Source organism: Centruroides vittatus, unplaced genomic scaffold, assembly GCF_030686945.1.
Source record: "Centruroides vittatus isolate TY-2023 unplaced genomic scaffold, ASM3068694v2 contig_193, whole genome shotgun sequence".
Lineage (NCBI taxonomy): Eukaryota > Metazoa > Arthropoda > Arachnida > Scorpiones > Buthidae > Centruroides > Centruroides vittatus.
Window position 1 is genome coordinate 437,118 of NW_027121185.1, and position 17,555 is coordinate 454,672.

A 17,555-nucleotide genomic window follows, 5' to 3' on the forward strand; every position below is an offset into this window, starting at 1 on the left:
GGATTTTTTTCCGTTAGTTTTAAATTCAAATTAAGGTGACGTATTTTGAATTATCCAATAAGTTTTTTTTATTTCAAATCGATTGTTTTCTTGTGTTTTCTTATAAAACACTTAAATAATTTTTAAAAAATGAATACTGTAAAAATCTGTCCAAAACGGAACCTGTATAAAACGGAAACCTGCCTAAACGGGAAAAATTCTTCGAAATAGTGTACTTTCTACGTTGAAAAGAAACCTGTTTAAAACGGAAACAATATTCGGCACCGTTCGATTCCGGCTTACGCAGGTTTTACCGTATTTTACAATTTTAAAAAGGATTCTTTATAAAATTCTCTTCACTTTGATGCAGTTTAAGGGGCGTGCGTTGTGTTTATTGAATTATATTGAACTTATTGTTTGTCTTTTGTGTTTAGCGTTATAAAAACACCGGAATTAGTGTATTTTCATGCAAAATATGCAGCACTTCTGTTGCTACAGTTCTAGAAGCTCCTACCTTTCAATCATCGTGCATTCACTGTGCTACATATCAGTATTAGTTTGCAGACCGCTGTGTGTTCTGGCATTTCTGCAATTCTCTCAACATAGTAGTTGGCCCCTGTTCAAAAAATAATACAGAATTTAACCTAGTTGTAACGCTCGTCATCTACAGAACATCGATTTCCTTTTCTCCATTTACTTGGCAAATTTCCATCTTCCTATAAAACAAGTTTCATAGATTGTAAACAGGTGAATCGATAGCTCGTCCCTATAAAAAAAAAAACAACACCAAACATATTCCGCTAATTAAAATGCTGCTCACGTTTAACGTTTTCCGGGTCTTCGATCTGCTGTTACTTCCAATTTCTTCCCCCCTCGCCCCCTTCGTGTATCTGCATTTTTCTTGCTCGCCTAATGAAATTATCTGCATAAATTAATGCAATTTAAGGTTACTTCGGGCTATAAATTCTATCAACAGATAAATCCAAACGTGCAGACCTATAGACGGACAAGAAACTTCACAAATTATAACATTTTATTATTGTAAGACGTCAGGTGCAAGGTTCTGTGTAGTTTTTGTTTAGGTCATGGATAGAATGTCTGTCCGTAACGCTGTGTGTAGAAATGTGTGGCCTACACAAGTAAGTGAATACATTTAAGTTATTTATAGTGTCTAATTATATTTAATTAAAATTAAAATGTATTCATTTAATATTTATGCAAATCATCTGACAATGAATTCGTCATTGTGGGCCCACTTCTAGTGTACTTTAACACTGGGAAGAGTAGGTAGATCACCACTTGTGCCAGTTACTACTTTCGTGCCAAAGACGAGATAATTACTCTATTACGTCAAATATAATTAGCATAAATTAGCATAATGCGCATAAATGAATAAATTTCCTGAAAACCAGGAAAATTTGGCGTTAACGACAATCGTTATCTTAATTATCATCCAAGTTAATTACGTTAACATCTACTCCAGATGATAATTTATATTAAGAAATAAGTGATAATTAGCATAAATTAGCATAAGTTATGCTTATTAACTCGCTATCGACAAGACATTCGCTACCTACAGGGAAGTTACTTGATAAATATAACAATTTATTAATATAATATTTAACAATGACGTAAAAATTATTATTTTATATTAAGTGATTTACTGTCGATTATCAGCATGATTTACACGACAATTTAATCATTATCCCTCATCCAGAACGTAAAATTAAGCATTATTTAAGTTAATGTCATCAAAAAGAATCCTTATATACATTGATTCACTGTACTTACAGACAAACAGACCGACCCAGAATGAAACTAAATTAGTGTTTTATAAGGCTGCAAAATGTTTACATTGCATACTGACTTAATGGAAGATGGATTATTTGTCATTTTTTTTTTGTCCTTGAAGCTGACTTATGGCCGTTTAAAACTCATTGGTTAGACGATATCGTGTGACAATATTAGCTAAAAGTGTTTCTTATTATTTAAAAAATAAATAAAAAGAACTTGCTTTACACCAGGGAGTGTGAATTCGTGTGTACAGTACATAACTTTTATGTACGAGTTAAGCTTGAGCATCAAATCGTGTTATTCAGATATGTATTATGCGTGTGTCCCAATAGTTGCATAGTATCAAATCATATTTTCAGTGTGTTTCGATGTACATTTGTACATTTAAGGAGCTCATCCTCGTTCGAACATGTGTCTATTGTTTTTTGTGTAATGTACAGTACAGTACAATACTGAATTATATAACATTAAACAATTGTATACTGTGCAATTATATAATATTAAAATGTAAAAAGTATTGTAAGTACATTTTATATTAATTCAATAATCTACTTCAGTAAGAATGTACACTTGAAATTGTTTAACTTTAATGCTTTTAACGTAGCAATAGATATAAATTATACGAGAAAAATCCGTAATTATAAGACAATATAGATGTACTGTACTGTACAGTACATTATTATGAATGCCTATCAATTCAACTGTACAGAACCTTAAAAGTTTCCAGTGTTAGAGACTTGTTTTGTACGTCACTCAGTGACTTTGCCTTACTATTTCACAAACTAACAGTTGGTGTGATACTAAAGTACACACGCATTCGAGCGATAACGCAGAAAACAATAGTTTTGACACTACTCTGCGATGAATTGTGAGAGAGTAACAAGTTAGCACAATTGTAACCAGTTGAAACGTGGTGCAGATCGATTTTCAATAACGTCGCTATCTAACATTAGGGATCAACAGCTGTTTGCTCGGAAAATATTGTGAGTCATACCAGGGGCCGGACGAACACTTCTTAGTTACCATTCGATACACCGGTGCCATTTTTAGAACAGATGATGTATGACAATCGAAGTCTGTGCAAACAGATATTTCTGACGTAACGTTACGTCAAACGATCACTTTTTTCAGCCAGAAGTTTTAAGATTAGGTGAAACCTGCGTAAACCGGAATCACAGAATATTTTAATACCAAATATTTTTTCCGTTTTACTCAGGTTCCGTTTTGGATAGGTTGTACTGTATTTCTATACGTAATCAACGGAAACACCGGGGGTATTTCTGCGATGGTTATCAGTTTCCTCTAAATTGGGAAACACAAATAATGAGATTTAGAGGGTTGCCGTGCCAATAATCGTTCCTCTTCACAAGTCAAGATTTGATATCCTGATAGGTAATGAACCTGGCACAAACACCGTTTTCTGGACATTTTATTGCCACATAATTCCTGGTTACGTCACAGGAAATAACTAATTTAACAATTGGGATTTATATAAAACCACCCCTCAAGCTCATTTAAATTTAAAAAAAAAAAGAGTTTATCCAATTAATGTATCAGGCTAATCTGACGTCAGATAATTTAAAAGTAACTGAGTAATATTTCTAACAATGTATTACACAATCGACGGTTAATTTGAAATTTGAATTTCCGAATTAATCGGCCAATCAGTTTTACGATATTCGATGACGTATTTTGAATTTTCGAATTTAAATTTTTTATCGAGTATTTTTAGAAGAAAATAAATTTTATTAAATATAAAAAACGAAAAGAAACAATACCTTATATTAACCTTAAAACAACCTTATTGCCCATTAATTTTATGACCGGATATAAGTTTTATTTACAATTTTTCTAAGAATAACCAATGTGTTTGATACAAATATAGATGTTGAATGGGTGTGTATCCTGTTCCCAAAGTTTTTATGGAGTCACGCGATCTTTAACAGTTTTTTTTTGTTTTTTTTTTTTGGTGTTTAATCGATCTTTGCTCTTACTTATTTAGATCTTCGATGTATTATCACAGAGGATAAGATAGAAACTTTATATATCTACAACAATATCTCATGAATCTGCTAAGGCATGAAGGATATGACACTTTCTTAGTTACATAACCAAATTTTTGAGAAGGTTCTTTGTTTGAACGTAGATTTACCTTATATCGCATAAATAGTTTATATTAAATATAAGGCTATTTTGCTAGATTTGTCGTTTACCTTCTTTTGCCATACTTTGACACTGAGCACTTCATCTTTTTATTGATTTACTTTATTAAAGTGTACTGAGCACTTGATTTACGTTTTATTGCCTTACTTAATACAAATACTGAGTTCATCACCTTTTTCCTTACTCTGATATAAGATATCGAGCACCTCCATCCTCTTTTTCCTTTCTTTGGTAGAAGATACCACAGATCACCTTATCTTTTATTGCCTTTTTTCGATGCAAACAGGAATGTATGCTTATATTTCAAAAAACTCTGATATTTAAAAATTAATGCAATGAAGAAAACATGCTTTAATTCGTTTCTAACTTTTAATAAAGAAATAATGATGTCCTTTAAGCAATTTATCAATCATGAGTGTGCAAAATTAAAAGCTTGAAAAAAACCTTCACTCCAACAGGCCGTTTACATACTGTAGCTGTATAAAAATTCAAATTAATACCTCATGCACACTGCCGGCTGAATAAACGGTGACGAATTTACAGACAGACCCACAAACTGAATTCCTTCTTTTTCCAAATAGCAAATATGACAGTTGTTGCATTTCAAGGCACAGCACGATACCTGTATTTTGAAAATTTGATAGGTTTGTGGATGTAACACGTGGATTGTAACGCCTAAACTTTGCTCATCGTACTTAAAATCTATTGTCAAAACATAAGCTTGTATATTTTCCTGGATGTCTGTGTGATTAATTTCGTATATAAAGTAATATAATGACACTATACTTTTTTTATGTATTACAGAACAAAGCAGAGGGTTTTGTATCAAGATACTAAGATATTGATAAAATTTGTTTATATGCCAACAAGTTGTTTCGCTGTTGACTCGATTTTACCGACCTCGATATAAGGATTTCATAAGAAATGGCCATAAGAAAGTAGCGCGTAGACTATTGTTTTTATCTCTCTGCTTGTGGCGCTTGTTTCCTTGTGTTTACCACAATACAAATTATTTGTATCTCTTGTCATATCTCGTATAAAGTTCGTTTAATAGTTGACCGTGACATCGTCGAATACAATAGATAATTATCATTATGGGGACCACCGCTTCTCCCCTATTAGCCCGTTGTATTGAGAGTCAACGATATATAAATTGCGGCCATGTTTAAAAATTACAAATCTTGTGGAGATAAAACAAAGAAATACGAAATGAAGAGATAGAAAGATAAAGTTTACAATAAAATTTAAAAAACCAACAAGAAAATTCGAGAGAAACAAAGACAAAAATACTGTAATTCAATTTCAAATATGGCGTATAAAATAAAACGTAATATCCACAAGAGAATCGCTACCAAAATGATTGCTTCGCCCTCTTGTGGCGAAAAGAAAAGTTTTATTGAAATTTCCATAATTTTATTAAACTTTCGTTTTTCACCACAAGAGGGCGAACCGATCGTTTGGGTAGACATTTTTCTCGTAAGATACTGTAAAAATTTACAAGCATTACTGTATATACCAGTGATTCTCAAAGTGGGGATCGCGACCCCCAAGGGGGTCGTGAAAAATATTTGGGGGTCGCTGAAAAATTGATGCCAGATCAATATTTTTCAAATATTTTATAAATTTACTATGGATTCATGTTTAGAAATAATAGAAATAAAAAAATATATAAAATAATTTTTACTTAAATAAATTGCATATATAAATAATAAAAACAATATAAATATTTAAATACGAGCCTAAATATAATATTCATAAATTTGTGCGCTATTGGGGAATCCCCGAGTTCCACTCTCCGCCTAAACTATGATAGAACAGCGTTGTCATTTGGAACGGTGTTCGCTAGCAGCGTTGCGTCTGTAGGCAAGTCGAGTTAGAAATACAGTAGAGCGTCGTATCCGAAAACCGATCAACCGAAAGCGTTTCAGTCGGCAAATTCGAATTTCCGCTAGTGCTGTGGCGCCACAATATTTGGCTATGTCTTGGGATACTCCGATATTATTTTAGTTGATATGCGTTTTTAGCTGGCAACACTGGCGCGACCATGAGAGGGACTTAAGGACGCGCCAGTATTTGAACGAGACCTTTTTCCCATCGTGAGTGGTAAGTTTTGCTTGTTTTTCTGAGGACTGTGTTGTGCTGAATCAGAACGTTTTGAGACTTTTTTTTTTTAGCTCTTTCCGCCCTGTGGGCACTAAGAGGGCCTCTTTTAGTAGGCCCATTAGGGTTCGGCCAGGCCCACAATGGGGCGACCGGGTGGTGAGGGACGGGGCCCGACATATCGTTTTGAGACTAGATTAACTTCCGAAATATAATGTTTTTTGTTTTTATATTTTTCAATATATTTATTTTGTTTGTGGAAAATAAAGAAATAATTTTTAAAAAAATTTCGTTAGTCTTAACATTGACAAAAATTCAACGCAAAGCGACACGCAACGGAAAGAAATTTCAACATAGATTAATTAAACAAAAGAAATGATCTCCTCCTGAATTTAAATTAACTCCCCTCCCTCCGGGATGTTTTTCTACATATACTCATTCTTCGGGGGTCTTTGAAATTTTTAAGTGCAAAAGGGGGTCGCGGACCAAAAAGTTTGGGAAACACTGGTATATACAATAAATATGTTATACTTGCAGCTATTTAAGAGGGAACAGAACGACGTAAAGTTTAAGGTAAGTTATAAACTTTATGGAACTAAATTGTCAATAAAAATGGGCAAAAAAGTTGCCGTTACTAATTTAAAATTTGCATAATTTATACAATTGGCAACACTGAGAACGATCAATACACTTAAATTCGTTAAGTTTGGCTTCGTACAACGCAACACGTAAGCGATCTGCCAATAGGAGTGCCTCGTGGGAAGACTTTCTACGAGAAACTGCCTCTAATTACGTGAAGGAAACCCGACCCTCAACCAAAAAAGTTTCTGTTGGTATTATGCAAATTATGCAACGAGTAAAATGATGCAGTTCCTGGTTTAATTAACATAGCGTCTTATCCAATAACAATGTGTCGCTGTTATTTAGTAGGAGGGTGAATAATTTTGCAAAGCTTATGTCTTGATTAGAAAATACTTAAATTGGGAAAAAACTACAAGTGAAATATTGAACATAGTGGCATTCTTTATACGAAAGGATTCTTCTACTGTTTCGCATTTGTGCCGCCAGTGGCCGAGTGGATAAAACCGCTACCACTAAACACTGGTAATACGATGGTGGACACTTGATTTCTTAGTTCTTTCATGTAATATAATTTCGTGTTTAAAGAGAGTGCATCATTCTGAGTGTTGCAAACTGTATATACTGTATTTCCTTTCAAATCATATATTCTGTTTTATGATTTGGTGTATTGTTTACAACGGGAAAACTTCCACCATTTTGAATAAATTATATGGGTAAATAATAATAATATTAATCTTCATCGCAGTTTTTTATACAACGACCCACCACCAGATGGCCAAGATTAGAAAGTTTGGCCCTCTGGTGGCTACGTCAAAGTTACGTTTTGCTAAATGGAATAGTAAAGTGAAATTTAATTAAATCTAATTAATTTAACACACATTTTCATTAAAAATATATTTAAGAGAAATCTCATTATTTTCTCTTAAGGAAGATATTTTGATTTTTTCCTTTATAATTCTAACACATCATAAACAGCCTAATTAAAATGCATCATTAAGTCATATATTATATTGTTTTCCTGAATTGTCAAACTCGATTGTTGCTTTGCGAATTTTCATCAAATCACTACTCTTTGCGAATTATGATTTTATTCTCGTAAGTTTGTAGCATTTATAATTATATTCACGAAGATACAGAAATAAATAAATAAATAAATAATCACATAGTGACATTAATCTCATAGTCACGAATTGGATTTTTTAGAAGCGTCGGCAATTATAGGATTATATACTCAACTTTCATTGCGTGCGTGCCAGACTATGGCGGGTTGAATGTTTTGGGAGCGTATCGTTTAGTAAATTGTCCCACTGGACGAATTTGTATCACGTCATACTATCAGCAACACTATGAAGTGAGTACGGAATAAGAATAGATTTACTGTGGGTATTTCATATGTAAATTGAATGAATCTACAAAAAATATCCCCAAGAAATTCGAGCTTTTGAGTCATATTCTAACCCAAATCCATCTGAAACCGTACCGGATATGACGTTATTTTTCTGTACGATTTTCTGCAGATTTTTCCATGCCATTCTTCCTGACGACATTTGGATACATGGCACGGTTTTCGTAATTGTTGAACACTTATTAAATGCTTGCCATTATTTATATGCCTATTGTTGTTTGGATGTCAAAGAAATTGATCTGTTGTACAATCTCCTGTACTATAGATGTTTGACAATTGTGAGGTAACGAGGCACAAAATTGTCTTTCCGCTTATTTAACAGATGAATAATACGTAGCGACATTAAAGTACAATTTAATCGTAATATATTGTATTAGAAATGTGACGTCGGGGTTTCTTAAAACAAGTAATTATTCTATTGTTATTTTTATGGTTATGACTAAGGCATATTGTTTATGAAAAAATAAATAGAATAGGTGTAATCCTATATATGTATCGAAATTCTTCTCTAAAATATGTTTCCAATACGGAAAACCATGATGAGACGTTAGAAAATGATGCCATATTAGTCACAATATTAAAATATTTCCTGTGTATTCAACTGTCGCTATATGGCAATACACGAAATTTATGTGTTTAATGTCACCACTTTGTACGTAGTTGTATTGTGACGTTATTGAGTTGTATAAAATAACACGACAACACAAAAACCATAATCGAATTTCAATTTCCAGTACACTGATCTCGTATACATTAACCTCGATTCTCTTCGACGTTACCTTTGTTTAGATTAAACACTGGCTAGTGAACGTCGTCACGAGAAAGTGTGTTCGATCTTAAACGACAAAAACTTGATAAGATTTTATCTAATAAATAAAGGGGGATGTAATTAAAGTGGGATGTTTACTTCCTTTTATTGTCACGTGAAGGCGATTAATTGGTTTTTTGACCCTATATGTTCGTTTAACTTTTATTATTCTACTATCGAATTGACTCCTGTGACGTGTTTTGAATTATTAATAACAAAATTTTTTTTAAAAATTTAAATTGTAAATAATTTCAAATTATGTCACAAAAGTTGGAAAAATATGGGAAAATTGAAAATACGTTCGTGACGTGTTTTAAATTTCCGACACGTACACGTACGTACACAAATTAGTATCGAAAGTTGCTACCTTTTGGCGCTGCAAGCAACGAAACACAGTTTTGTGGCAACACTTAAATAGTATGGTTTATCTTGAACACGTGGAAAGTTACGAAGCCTCGAAGGATAAGTATCACACTACTTGAGAAGCATCACAGCAATCATGATCGTTGAGCACACTGTTCGCCTCTTTCAGGTTGTATATCCTTGGAATAAGGACTACATTGAGCAGGATCCCCTGCATCGTTAAGATCTCTATATAGCACGAGTACAAATGAAGTGTTTGCTTGCAGCGCCAAAACCGCCATAGTAGCGTCTGAAGACTTTCTCCGTTATAACAAAACAGACAATAAAAAATTATGCATTTTCCAATTTCCCTTCAAAATACAAATTTTCCACAAAATTTCATTATCATCTCCTTCCTAATTTACATAAAATCCCTATTTGTGGGAAAATCTCAATTTGACAATCTGGTGTAGATTGTACTGTATTTTAAAGTTTTTAATTAACGAGCTTCCACGTTTTCTGACATCTGAATTCTCTTATAATCATTGTTTTCGTAACGCATTTTGAACTCTCCAATGAGCTTTCAGCTTTTTCGTGACGTATTTTGAACTGTCAAATTAGCTTCAAGAGTCTTCTGACGTATTTTGAATTCTCCAATGGGCTTCTATTTTTGATTTTTTTAATTTATTTTATGTCATTACTTAATTTAGTAATTAAGTAATGACAAAATGATACGCCAAAAAAAATTTATTTTGTTTTCATATATTTGGCGTTTACTTTTATGTTTCGGATTATCAATTAATAAGTTAAAATTTTAATTTTATTAATTGTTAATTTCTGAAATTTACAAAAATTAGTCCATTTTTGCCTAATCTTTATGTTCAAAATTACTTGAAGGCTACTTTCGTGATTAACAATGAAACATGAATATCAATATAAATTATTACTATATTTTTTTTAATGCAAATTAAATATTCCACTTGCCAAATCGTGAGTAGTTCGCCCACTATTAAGATTTATATATAGACTTTAATTATATAAAGTTATGTTAAACGGAAACTTTCTTCTCGTTAGCATAAATTAGCATAACATTAAATTTTATGCCAAAATGATTATAAATTTAATTTGTAGAAAAGAATTAATAATTTTTTGCATAATTAAATAAGACACTTAAACTTTTTATCTGATTTATTAAATGTTTAGTCTGTAGGCCAGCAGCCTAACTAGAACTGATATTTGCGGGTCTGAATTAGACCTTGCAAACCTACATTCATCCCTGTATAACAATGGTTGTACTCAATACGTAAGAATTTACTGTTCATGTGTATGTTCTGTACTTATCAGCTCCTTTCTGTACTTCAGGCCCCTTGGTCATCTGGTTACGCTACTGTGTAATATGTAGACCACTTTTATGAAAGAGCATCTACGTTTAAATTGTGTTACGATTGTTTTTCTTTCTACATAATCAATTCGAATTCTCATCTTTATGTGCTTAGTCTCTTTGTAGTGTTTTAGTCTCGAGTTACATCAGCAGTGTTGAGAATATCACGTGGTATCAACTCGTTTAGTGAATGCTGTCACCGAACGAGTTACTCAGGTAACTAGGAACTAGGCACTCGCGTTGATTAATTATGTTTATGGGCACAGTTTCACTACGTGAAAGCATATTATAACGTATTTAATGTTAAACGACCGTTATTTTTAAATTTGAATTTTTAAATTTTGAGTAACCAATCACCTTTCACCTTTGCGATTTCTTAAAAATTTCGTCTCATTTTCGATTGTTTCGGATGTTCATATACTTTCAATTCATTAAAAAAATATCAAACTAAATAAATCTGTAACAAAATGCACTAGAACAAACATCTATTAATTCTTCATTCCTTTTCCTTTATTATTATTTTTATGCATTGAACTGTTCATATACTTGCTCATTACAAGTACTTAAATTTTCATTGAATAATTTTTTAGATTCAGTAACCTTTCTAAGTAAATTACCTGCATATGCGGTAAACATTGATAATATATATATATATATATATATATATATATATTAAAATTCAAAGAAGAAATACAGAAATGAACCTATTACAGTCAATGTAACGGTACTGGCTACAATTGTCCGTTTTCGCAGGTTTCCGTTTTGTAGACGGCCGTTTTAAACAGGTTTACTGTATAATTTATCCTTATATGAAGGTAGTAAGATAGATAAAATTTAATTTCTATTTGCATTTTTATTAATAACTTGTAACGTATGATAACACGAGAATGTAAATCGTGATATGTGTTATCAATGCCCGCCAAAAAACTAATAACAGAACCAAACACGTTTGTTAACACGCGATTTATTGAAAATTGTTTTTGGGTGTTGTTTATACGAACGAAACGCTTAAACACAGTAATTTCGTGAATGGAATTCAGCCTTCACAAATTCCTTCACGTATATGTATATTTTTTTCCAGGGCACTAATTAACGATATAAAATATACAGGACTAAGCGCAGATTGAAGGAAATGACAGGACCATTTAAGGTCGGGCCCCAAAACTTTTATGTGAAAGAATTACGATAGGAAAGTCGTATAAGAGGTAAAAAATGTAGGTAAATGTATATGTATTGATTTTCGATGAAGAATGGGCTCTACGTTTTTGTATGGTCTGGCTCTCATCAAACCTCATTCAGAATTGATGGAATAAGGTAATGCAACATGGGCGATCTTCCAGGGGAGTGCCTCTCGGGAGGATTTTCTATGGGCAACTTGCCAAGGAGTATATTCGGGAGGACTTTCTATGGGAAACTTGCCAAGAGGAGAGTGCCTCTCGGGAAGACTTTCTATAGGAAACTTGCCAAGGAGAAGTGTATTTGGGAGACCTTTCTGTGGGAAACTTGCCAAGAGGAGTGCCTTTCGGGAGGACTTTCTATGGAAAACATGAAAATCTAGTCAGTTACTGAGGCTCAAACCCGCGACCAGTCTTCAGTAGTTTTATCCACTCGATCTCTGATGGGCTCTTGCCTCTCGCATTCCCTCTAAGAATTTATGATAGTGATTTATAAATATATACACATATTGTACTGTACATAAATATGTACTAATTATATTAATTAATTAATTAATTAAGTTGGGAGTGTTGTTACACTGCTTGTTCGGAGGGAAAATGGATGCATTTTGAAGCAATTTATTATCTCAGAAACATAAAACTAAGAGGAAAGAAGTGTTTTTAAGAGTATTGTCGACACTGAAAACAAAACAGCAAACAATTTTGATTCCAGTTGTATTTTTAAATATCTCTCGTTAACAATGTTGTAACTTTTATTTTGTTAATATTGTTCAAGTTTCATGCAATAACTCCCGATAGATAATAAGATTAGATAGTTTAGATAATATTTGACATTTCATATAGATAAGAACGTTTAAATCTTTGGTTATCTGTTTGTCTGACTGTCACGCTGAGGTTCTGAGAGAATGCTAAGATAAGAAATAAAAATATCTATTTATGAATATTTAAGAAAAATTTCACGGATATAACAAAGTTTAAATTTGAATAACACTAATTTTTCCTTTATTTACAATTATAATAATCAAATAAAAAAGTTAAAATTTTACAAACGTATCAATAATCGTTATCTTAACGTGTTAAATTTCAAATTCAACTAATAAACTGAAAAGGATTTTTAAATTACGCCAATAATCGAACAGTTTAAAAAACGAAAAGAGAAATAGTCGCATTTGATTGGACAATAAAAAAAAATTATTTAAAGCTATCCAATTACAGGCAAGCTTTTTAAAATTTAAATTTTCAAATTAAAAAAATCAGCTGTGACTTATAGGCAAACGCATGTATTAATTTCCTTCTTCTTCCAGACCGCAAATGTGACTTTTGATATCCTTAAAGGATCGGGCGTGAATATATATTTTTGGAATTGAATATCTCCGTTATGCTGATATACGGCATTACATCTATACAGCAACACTAGATCATTCTCACTTGCTATTTCTGAAACTATCTCGAAGAACCCACCCGTTCTGTTATCCAAAAATAGTAGAAACGAACCCGGTTTCATTAGCTTCAGTATCACCTGAAACGGATCAATATCTCTAAATGTACTGTATATCATGGCACTTAATAAGTTTAGTGTGAAACGGCTACCTACCTGCAAGTAATAATTGTTATTCTTATAGTAGTGTGACACTACAGAAACGAACTTAACCATAGTAACAATATTGGCATTCATTATGGGATATAACGCGTCCGCATGCAAGAAGGAGCATAGATTTGCCTGTTCGAAGTTGCAAGTGAAATTGGAGGTGTAATTCTGGCCCAGGTCACTTTTCAGAAAGGCTTCCAGCACGTGTTTCAAGGAAATGCTCCATCCGGAACAGGTATCTAATATGGTGAAACAGATGTTTCGCTGTTTAGAAAACAGCGTAGAGCATAAACTTCTATTTAAACCGCATAGAAATCCGATCATTTCGCAGCCTGGCCCTCCACCCAAACAGCACACATTTAGATCCTTGCCAAATTCCATCATCTGCAAGAACGTGACATTTGGTTAGATTCCAGCATCTTCATCATTTCTTGCATGGTTGCGGTATGGCACACGGCGTACAAGTATATATACGCGAAGCGGTAGCTGTTCGAATTGTAGTCGATAGTCGATATAGGAGCGCTGCTGTCTATTTTCCTGTAAGCAGTACGTATTTCGTTCATAGACAAGACAATATCCACCCAGTTCAAGCCTGCATATTCTTTGTTCATCACGGATTCGTACAAATTCACTAGAGACTGTTCCTCCATGTTATGTGTTGTCGAAACTGACTTCAAGTGCTATATGAGTAACAACTTTATCCGCTTATCAATACGTCTATAAACAAACTGAAACCGAAACAAGCGTGTTATAAAGTTCAATACATCCAGTTAAGCTTCGAGGTCACTTATGATTATTGAAGAGTCCATTTTAGTGAAGTTACGCATACAGAAATTTAGGAAAAGCTCGTGACGTGTATAAAATATGTTACGCTACCAGACTGTATATTTTTTAAAGTATTAAAATATAGCAAAATCGTTAAAAACAAGAGGAAAATGTTACGTCGTTTAATATGACTCATCAATTGTAGTTGCTGATAACGCAGGATGCAAAAGGGAATAAAAACTGTAAACTAAGTTCCGTTTTTGTTACGTCTAACTGAATTAAAATTCTGTTTGTTAATCGTCTACGTTGCCATCTTTGATGTGTACAATGATATACTTCTTGTAAACCTCGTTTACGTTTATAATGACGTACTTCATGCAAACCCTCGTTTAATTACGTGTACAGTGATGCACTTTTGAAACCGCCCATTAATGCCCATTAATGGACATCCCCTAACTTACATATAGGATTAATTATTTGCATTTACTACGATTTATCTTCTCGATAAAATTGTTTATAACTATGTTTTCGTTTCTAGAATTATAACGCGTAACTTCTGGAAACAAGAAATGAAAAATTAAATAAATAAGTAATTAAAACAGGAACACCTTTAGTACGAAAACAGTAGCGTAACATTTAAGATTTATAAAGTAATTGTCGTCTGTGACGTCATGGGTCATATGATACCAGATATTCGCTAATAGTATATCGTGAGTAGTGAGCATAAATTGGGCATAAATGTAATTAATATGGATATAAGAGAGCACACATACAAGCGATCACAGTAAAGACCACAGTATGCCACTAATTAATATAGGCCCAAAATTAATTTGATATGATTTAAGCAACTGAGCCTTTTTTTGTCTGAAAAATAGACCTAGATCTACATACATAGAAAGTCCTCCGGGGAGGCCAATTCCGGAAGGAAACTGGCTCATATTAAGTGTTAGAAACGTGAAAAAACCCGGAAAACTCCACGTTGGTGGGGCCCGAACCCACGACCACTACCAGTGTTAAGAGGTTTTTATCAACTCGGCCCCACTGACCGGTCATGAGAAAAGGAGCAAATTGTAATGCCAAACGTGCAAATTAATTTTAAAAATATTTCCATTTTTTGGGAGAGTCATTCATCGACATATATTACGATTATGGCTCCATCCAACGGGGAAATTGGAAAATTAAACCATTTATTAAATTTGTACGTCTACTCAGTGGCGTAGCGAACATAACTGGCGCCCGGGGCACGACACTTTATTAGAGCCCCTCCCCCCAGAAACACATATAGTTTGTCTTGGAGACCATTTGAGCGAGTGGCGCCCGGTGCATGATGGACCCCCTTCACCCCCCCTCGCTACGCCACTGTGTCTACTTTGCATCTATCTCGAGGCTGGATGACTGGATGAACCAAAAGTTTTGAAACTTGGCAGGGTTATTTCTATATATGCAGCATTGATAGTATTAAATTTTGCAGACTAAGTCGAGGTGGAGATATAAAGGGATCGTGTATGTCATATCTCGGGTAATGAAACTTTTATTTTTATTGCTTTTACAACTTTTAAAAAATTTCATATTAGCTTAGGTTTTTTTTAAATACTTTATAAAAGTCAAAAGGCTTAATTTTGCGTGTATGTGCAAACTTAAGCCTTTTGACTTTAAAAATTCTTTTAAAAACCCGCAACGGATGGCGTCCCACACAATTTTAACTTTATGCTATTCTGTCTTATTGGTTTTTTTAAAAATTTAACAGGAGAAGTATGATGCACAGTGGCAAACCACTACTAATTTGAGGTGGAGAGCATATATTTTAAATGAAATGAATTAAAAATATGATTAAAAATTTCAGGCCAGCATTTTTACGATGTCACAATAAATAATTGCTCGTTGTTTTTATGCATTAATTAGGGCATTTACTTGTGTTAATTTAGCGTATACTATGATATTTTTAGAATTAAAATGGGCATTTTTCGGGTTTGGGAATATATTAATTCACTTTACCTTATTCCTTATGGAAAGAATTGCTTTGGAACTTGAATGCCCTTTAGGAACGAATTGAATTAGACCACCGTATATGGTATTTCATTATTGTTATATATACTGTACAATTTTAATTTACATAATTTTTAATGCTCAATCAGTTATTATAATTGGATGAAAGCATATTTAATCTTCATTGTTATTCTCCCAGATATAACATGGTAATTATTAATACCTCAAAATATTTTATTTAACTATATAACGTACAGATTTAGCAAAGTGGTAAATATGAGGCAATCTTATTTCTATTACAATAAAAATAATGATAAAAAAGTAGCTTCAGTTTGAACATAATCTTATGTAGCAAGTTTATTTTAGATTGTTTCCGCTCTCTGGCATCACAAGGACATTTTTCCATCTCTCATAGGTTCGGGCAGGCCCAAAACTGTGACAGTTAAATGTTGAAAGAACAGGATTAACGTACCCGAGACATACCACATATGAAAAAGTCCTGGTTTTGCTTGCCAGGATTAAATTCTGGGTCCCCAGAGCGATAGAATGAAGCAGCCGTAGGAGAAAGATGATTATTTACATAAGCATTATCAACAGAAATAATTTAAGATCAGAAACGTACCCTCAATAAACCAACCATCATAAAGAATTGTCAATCTTCTGCCATACTGCTGCAACTACTGAAGTACCTTTCATAGTTTTGCTTTTAAAATTGTGATGGATAAAAGTGGGTCTTTGCACTGCCAATTTCCTATGTTCAGAGTTCCACACGAGTTTCAAAGAACATTTTTCCGCTACTTTAGTCACCCTCTTGTAAAATTCACCGTTGATATTATCTACATAGAATACATACGCTTTTTTCTTCATCAAAGCAAATATTCTCTGCAATAAGAATGCGCAAAGATAAGTTCTTACTTAATTAAAGTAACTCTACAGTTTCGATACGATGACTTACGTGTAAATATTCCATATTACGCTTGCCATCAAAGGGTACTGCCGATACAAACTTGACCATGTTGACGACGTCAGCCTCAGCGATGATTTGCTTCACGTTTGATCCTAGAGGCTTACACAGATTAGCCTCCACCAGATCAAAGTCGAAAACCCGAAAACTGTTGTTAGTACTTCCTAAGCCACTTAAAAAGCTGCTGACGCACGTGGCGTAGGGAGATTTCCCAACCACTACACAGATCAATCACAGTACATTTCAGTTTTATCATGCACATCCGTACAAAGTACGATCTGGCTTTTAGAAGCCCAATTAAATCGAATCCCGGACCTCCGCCCAAACTACAAATGTTCATGGTGAAGTTCTTGTACGCCATCATCTCGTTAAACTTGGATTCTTTTCTCATTCTTGAACTTGAGCAACAGGTATTCTACCATGGCGGTGTGGTAATAACCAAAATAATATATATAGGCACATCTGTACGATGATCGATTGTAATCGATACCAGGTAGGTATTTCTTGCAGGGTATTATTCTGT

At 33.4% G+C, this 17,555-nt stretch overlaps 1 pseudogene; it reads right to left on the reverse strand.

The window, feature by feature from the left end:
- Nucleotides 1–16,287: 16,287 nt before the first annotated feature.
- Nucleotides 16,288–17,536, reverse strand: LOC136970392 (uncharacterized; annotated as a pseudogene).
- Nucleotides 17,537–17,555: the final 19 nt, after the last annotated feature.